The sequence below is a fragment of the Hemicordylus capensis genome, chromosome 2 (assembly GCF_027244095.1).
Source record: "Hemicordylus capensis ecotype Gifberg chromosome 2, rHemCap1.1.pri, whole genome shotgun sequence".
Taxonomy (NCBI): domain Eukaryota; kingdom Metazoa; phylum Chordata; class Lepidosauria; order Squamata; family Cordylidae; genus Hemicordylus; species Hemicordylus capensis.
The window spans coordinates 85,241,999-85,249,363 of NC_069658.1; the positions used below are offsets into that span (position 1 = coordinate 85,241,999).

General features: G+C 45.1%; 1 protein-coding gene across 2 annotated transcripts in view; it reads right to left on the minus strand.

Annotated features, from left to right (window-relative positions):
• C2H5orf63 (chromosome 2 C5orf63 homolog) overlaps positions 1 to 7,164 on the minus strand; it is a 29,551-nt gene extending 22,387 nt beyond the window's left edge. The window contains exon 1 of one of the 2 annotated variants that reach the window (XM_053292241.1): positions 7,008 to 7,164. The gene's annotated coding sequence lies outside the window, so the exon portion shown is untranslated. Of the gene's footprint in view, positions 1 to 6,804; positions 6,935 to 7,007 lie in introns of those variants that run through there. The other variant, XM_053292242.1, reaches the window with a different exon arrangement.
• Positions 7,165 to 7,365: the final 201 nt, after the last annotated feature.

The window sequence follows — 7,365 nt, forward strand, 5'->3', positions numbered from 1 at the left end:
TCTGCCGCCCCAAGAAGATTTTTAAATGCACCAGCGCCGGAGGGGGAAGAGCGGCGCGGGGGTAAGTACTACCACCCCCCCCTTAAAGAGAGACTCCCCCGCCCTTCCGAACCTCCGGACCGCCAGAATGCCGAACCGGTCCGGAGGGCTTTTTAATTGTGCCCGAACCGAACCATGCACACTACTACTGGAATGCCAAAGCTGGAAATGGTAAGGAGGAAAACACAGTCAGACTGTATGGCCTAGGAAACAGAAATGAAGCAGGAGGAAGACTTCTTAGTTTTTGCTAAGCCAATGATCTCTTCATTGCTAACACATTCTTCATACAACCAAAGTGGCGCCTATACGCATGGACCTCACCAGATGGAGTACACAGAAATCAAACTGAGGAACTGTGGAATGAAATCAAAGAAGTTGTTAAGGATGAATGTGAAAAGAGACTGCCAAAGACCAAGAAACAGAAGAAAGCAAAATGGATGTCAGAACAGATGGTGGCAATTGCCAAGAAGAGGAGAGAAGCCAAAGTCAAGAAAGATAAAGACCTCAGGAAGCAACTTAATAGGGAATTTCAGAAAGCCGTTAGAAGAGACAAGGAGCAGAATTACAATGACATCTGTAAAGACGTTGAGAATGGAAATAGACACAGAAAAACAAGGAAAGTTTCCCAAAAGATCGCTGAGCTCAGAAGGAGGTTCCAACCTCGAATTGCTATGTTAAGGGATAATAATAATAATAATAATAATGTAGTCGAGAAGAAAGAAAAACAAGTCAAAATAATCGACATAGCAATACCAGGGGATAGCAGAAGAGAAGAAAAAGAAATAGAAAAAATCACCAAATACAAAGATCTACAAATTGAAATTGAAAGGCTGTGGCAGAAAAAGACCAAAATTATCCCAGTGGTAATTGGCGCCCTGGGTGCAGTTCCAAAAGACCTTGAAGAGCACCTCAACACCATAGGGGCCACAGAAATCACCATCAGCCAATTACAAAAAGCAGCTTTACTGGGAACAGCCTATATTCTGCGACGATATCTATAACCATTGACAATAAAATTCTGGCATCCCAGGTCCTTGGGAAGGACTCGATGTCTGGATAAAACAAACCAGTCAATAACACCTGTCTGACTGTGTAAACAAGAAATAATAATTCAATTTCTATACCGCCCTTCCAAAAATGGCTCAGGGCGGTTTACAAAGAGAAATAACAAACAAATAAGATGGCTCCCTGTCCCCAAAGGGCTCACATTCTAAAAAGAAACATAAGACACACACCAGCAACAGTCACTGGAAGTACTGTGCTGGGGGTGAACAGGGCCAGTTACTCTCCCCCTGCTAAATAAAGAGAATCACCACAGTAAAAGGTGCCTCTTTGCCCAATTAGCAGGGATGCCAAAGTTCAGATAATAACTGATTCAGAGAGGACCAAACAGAGATGGAAGGAGTATACTGAAAATCTGTATAGCAGGGACATCAACATCCAAGATACTCTAGAACAGGAATTCTCAACGTTGGGTCCCCAGGTGTTTTTGGACTTCAATTCCAATAATCCCCAACCAAAGGCCACTGGGGCTAGGGATTATGAGAGTTGAGGTCCAAAAACATCTGGGGCCCCAGCGTTGAGAATCCCTGCTCTAGAAGACATTTCCTACTTGCAAGAACCTCTAGTATGAGAAGACGAAGTTAGATCAGCATTCTGGTCATTACCAAGCTGGAACGCTACAGGAATTGATGGAATAGCTACAGAAATATGGCAAGTGACAGAAGAAGAATCAGTCAAGGCTCTAACCAAACTCTGCCAGCAAATGTGGAGAACAACACAGTGGCCAACAGATTGAAAGAGGTCAGTTTACATACCCATACCAAAGAAAGGAGACTTAACAGATTGTGTAAACCACTGCACAATATCCTTAATTTCGCATGCTAGCAAAATAATGCTCAGGATCATCTAACACAGATTAGAGCCTTACATGGAAAGGGAAATGCTGGATGTTCAAGCTGGTTTCAGAAAAGGCTGAGGAACAAGAGACATAATTGCTGATGCACACTGGATAATTGAGAAAGCCAAAGAATACCAGAAAGAAGTCAATATGTGCTTTATTGACTACAGAAAAGCCTTTGATTGTGTCGACCAAGTTGTGGAATATCCTTAGGAAAATGGGCATCCCAGAACATCTCATTGTTCTCATGAGAAACCTATGCACAGGACAGGAAGCCACAGTCCAGCTGGACCATGGTGAAACAGACTGGTTCCAGATCGGCAAAGGAGTAAGACAAGGCTGAATATTTTCTCCTTATTTATTCAATTTATATTCTGAACATATACTGAGAGAAGCTGGATTGGAAGAAGATGAGCATGGTTTTAAAGTTGGAGGAAGAAACATCAATAACTTGCGCCACACTGATGACAGCACTCTGATAGCTGACAATGCAGATGATCTGCAAGCTCTAGTAATGAAAGTCAAGGAGCACAGTGAAAAAATGGGACTACGACTAAATGTAAAGAAGACTAAACTAATGACAATGGGCACAGCAACCAGCCTCAGAATTGATAATGAAGACATTGAAGTAGTGGATAGCTTCTGCCTTTTAGGATCGACTGTCAACAACAAAGGATCTAACAGTCAAGAAATACGCCACAGACTAGCACTTGGTAGGGCTGCAATAAAGGCTTTGGAAAGGATATTTAGATGCCATGATGTGTCTACACCTACAAAGATTAGAATAGTCTGGACAATGGTTTTCCCCTTGACACTCTATCGATGCGAAAGCTGGACCTTGAAGAAGCAAGATAGAAAAAGTATTGACTCCTTTGAACTCTGGTGCTGGAGAAGACTTTTGAGGATACCATGGACAGCCAGGAAAACTAAGAAATGGATCATAGAACAAATCAATCCAGACTTTTCACTTGAGTCACAAATGACCAGGCTCAGACTATCATACACATTATGCAAATACCAAGCTCTCTTGAGAAGTCCATAATGCTGGGAAAAGTTGAAGGAAAGAGAAGAAGAGGATGACCAGCAGCAAGGTGGATGACCTCGATTACGGCAACAATGAATGCACTACCGAGAGACCTTAAAGGTCAAGTTGAAGACAGATCATCCTGGAGAGAATCTATTTATGTGGTCGCTAAGAGTCGACACCGAATTAATGGCACTTATCAATCAATCAATCAATATTTGTTTGGTTGAACAGCTGGAGTACTGTTCTTAGTCTGTACGAAGCAAGGAATCTACTAAGCTATGTGGAGAAGAAAGTCAGAATGATCTGTCTCAGCCTTTGTTGGGCTATATTATCCATAATTAGGAGATCTCAGACTTCTGGAAACCATCTTTCTTCCCCACCAAACTGCCATCCAGATGTGAACATTCCCTTTTTGATTTCCTGTTATCAGTAATACGTGCAGATATGGGCTCTGATTCAGAGATGTATGCAGAAACATCCAGGTGTGCAGCATTTTTGCTGCTCCCCTGTTCTTCCATTTCTGAAACCTCTGGCAGGAAGAGAAGGAAAGATTCTAATTAGATCAGGACCATAAAGCAAAGCAGGGAGGAAATCAGTGTGAATGGATTGTTCTTAAGGAAGTCACTCTTCAAAAGCCTTTTTAATCTATTCTTTGTAGGGCTGCCAACTTTTGAACCAGCCCCTGTAGGCGTCCTTTTTTCAGCAGCTTAACCTGCACTGTCCAGCGAATCTAGCATCAACAGCCATATGTTTCAGGGCTGGGGCCGTAGCTCAGTGGTAGAGCATCAGCTTTGCATACAAAAAGTCCCAGGTTCAATCCCTGACATCTTCAGGTAGGCTGCAAAAGACTCCTGAAACTTTGGAGAGCCCCTGCCAGTAGGGATGTGCATGAACCGTGGTCCATGCAGATCCCTAGCTGCCAGTCCATGTAGACCAGGGACAGGCAACATTTGGCACTGCAGCTGTTGTTGAACTACAACTTTCACAACCCCAGCCACAATAAATTGGTGTAGACAATACTGAGCTAGATGGACTTGGTATAAGGTAGCTTCCTATGCTCCTATGAGGTCCACAAGCAGAGAATGAGGGCAACACTCCTCCCCTGCTATGCGCCACAGCAATTGGTATTCAGAGGTACATTAGGATTTAGCTGTCATGGATAATCTCTTCTGATAGACCCGTCATCTAAGCCAACAGAACAGGAGCAGTCCAGACCAGGTTTTTTTCTGGTAAGCTGGCAACCTTATTCCCGGTCACAAGTTGTCACTGTAACACAAAGCCTCCCAGGGAATGGCACACATCATGACACCTCGTATACATCTTTAGAGTGTACAGTTTCTCACTCCATTTAGTCCAGGTAAGGAGTGGTGGCCCATGAACGCGCCTCCAGGGGTGGGTGGGCACGGCAGGAGGCAGCTTTAAGAGTAAAGTAATTCGGGACTCACCTCCACCGCGGCGGCACCTGAATGCTATTCAGAGCCGCAACGTGCCGCCCAGCAGCCCCTATGGCAGGGAAGCGCCTCCACCACTCACCTGGCCACTGGCGGGGGCTCGACTCCATGGAAGCCAGGTGAGTGGCAGAGGCGCTTCCCCGCCATAGCGACTGCTGGGCGGCATGTTGTGGCTCCAAATAGCGTTCAGGTGCCACAGCGGCGGAGGTGAGCACCAAATTACTTTACTCTTAAAGCTGTCTCCCGCCGCCCCCCCCCCCGGAGGCGCGTTCATGGGCCGCCACTGCAGGTAAGGCCAGGTCTTCTCATGAAGCAGAATGAGGGTGCCATGAGGGACTATAGCTCAGTGGCAGGGTACATGCTTTGCAGGCAGAAGCTGCCAAGTTTCTCTCCAGGCAGTCTGGTAAAGAGCCCTGCCTGAAACTGTCAGTCAGCATGGATACGACTGAGCCAGATGGACCAGTCCATCTTTGGCCATATAGTGGCTTCCTATTAAGTGGTAAAAGGTAGCAGAATGGACTGTACCACTTGCAGTCGCCGTCAGTGAGGGAGCACATTTTTTTAAACTCCCCTAAGTAAAAACCTCCCTGCAAGTAAAAATTGGCACAATAGGGAACAGGCTGGACTAGAAAGTTACTTCCTAATGCACTATGCCCCACCACCACCACACACCCTTGCAAGAAAGTGTTTCATGTGGGGAAACATTCAAAAATGACACCCGCTTCCTGCAGCCTGAACTGTTACTGTCTCCAGCTCTTTGAGCCACCTTAAGTGGAGCAGTGGGAAAATGCTTGACTAACAAGCAGAAAGTTGCCGGTTCAAATCCCCACTGGTACTATATCGGGCAGCAGCAATATAGGAAGATGCTGAAAGGCATCAGCTCATACTGCACAGGAGAAGGCAATGGTAAACCCCTCCTGTATTCTACCAAAGAAAACCACATGGCTCTTTGGGCACCAGGAGTTGTTGTTGTTGTTGTTGTTGTTGTTGTTATTATTTCGATTTCTATACTGCCCTTCCAAAAATGGCTCAAGGCGGTTTACACAGAGAAATAATAAATAAATAACATGGCTCCCTGTCCCCAAAGGGCACACATTCTAAAAAGAAACACAAGATACACACCAGCAACAGTCACTGGAGGTACTGTGCTAGGGGTGGATAGGGCCAGTTACTCCCCCCCTGCTAAATTAAGAGAATCACCACGGTAAAAGGTGCCTCTTTGCCCAGTTAGCAGGGGAGTTGAAATCAACTTGACGGCACACTTTACTTTTTATTTACCAGCCCTTCAAGATTCTATCATGCCATCCCACTGCACATGTAAGCCACCAAGTCAAATGAAAGATCATGTGAAAAGAGAGGGGAAATGTCGCTATTGGCATCAACAAAACTCAGCTACCGTGCTGGAAAAGCAAAGACATCATCATACCTCCTTCCCTGTCACAACATTGCTACTCATTCCTTCTGCTTTGTCGTATGATATATTTTATGAATTATCTAATTCCTTCTGCAGTGGTTGGTACGAATGCACAATACTTTCCACTAATGCATAAAATATACTGGGAGTAGGAGTAGGGGTGGAAACCTTTCTGTTACCAAGCAAACAGATTCTTGTTACTAGATCAAAATCCTTTGCAAATGGATTCCCTGAAAACAAAACAGCCTCTAGTTCTTACAAAAGGCAATACAGAGCATAAGCAGAAAAGAATGCTTTGCTTCTTCTAGGAAGTGAATGGCATTACTTAATAAGAAATGGGTATCTATTTTCTAATAGGGGGTTAATTAGCAAACTGCTAACATATCAGAAATGTTAATAAGGTTAAGTTAATGAGATTTGTTTACTGTTACAAATAAACATGTCGGCTTGTGGGTGTTTTTTTTTTAAGTTTAAGGAAAAACTTTTTTGTTTTATATTTCTTAAAACAGGAGTTTCCTACCTTGAGTCCCCAGAATCAGGGATAGGCAGCGTGTGGCTCTCCAGATGTTGGTGACCTACAACCCCCAGCATCCCCAGCTGTAATACACTGTGGATGGGACTGATGGGTGTTGTAGTTCGGTAGCATTTGGAGAGCCGCATATTGCCGACCTCTGCCCCAGATGCTCCTGAACTACAGCTCCCATCATCGCAACCACAAAGGCCATTGTTGCTGGAGATGATGGGAGCTGTAGTCTAACATCTGGAGACGCAAGACTGGGAACCTCTCTAGTAAACTTCTCTAAACCAGTAATCTTCTAATCCCTCCACTTGCAGATCCCTCCTCACTGCAGCCTTTCTCTGACGTGCTCGTGGACTAAGGGCAGGGCAACGCTGAGAGGGAAAACAAGAACCACGCAGATTGTGGCTATTATCGGAGCATACTTCCTTGGAAGTAAGTCACATCGTGACTTACCTCAGTGGTGTTTACTTCCGTGCAAATATGGCTGGACTGCGCTCGGACTGAAGGACCGCTGTAGAAATGTAGGGGCAGAGCAGCCAGATACCGATTCCCTAGAATACGATACTGATGGGGAAAAATCCTGAGCCGGTGAACGCTGCTCACCAGTCCTACTGGGCGGCAGAGCGAACACGTGTCTTTTCCCAGCCCACACTAACCTCCAACTCTCGGGCCCTCCTCCAGCAGCCGCCGCACGACAAGCGCTCGCCCTGCGCACAAGTCGCCTTTGCTCTACTTCCCGACACACACAAAGAGATAGAAAGCGTAGAGTCACACACTACAATCTTCGTTTCCTTGTGTTACGGAAGCCAGGAGGGACACGCTACTGCCAATCAAACTACACTAACGTCCGAGATGTCTTCATTGTTTACTATTGACAGCTGTCACTTCCGCCCAGGAGGAGGGAAACAAACCAAAAGAAAGCTCATCAAAAGAAACCTTGGAGTCTAAACTTTTCTGTGCACACATCGGGCCATAGACATAAGTATTTACAGAATTTCAAATGATTACTTTTAA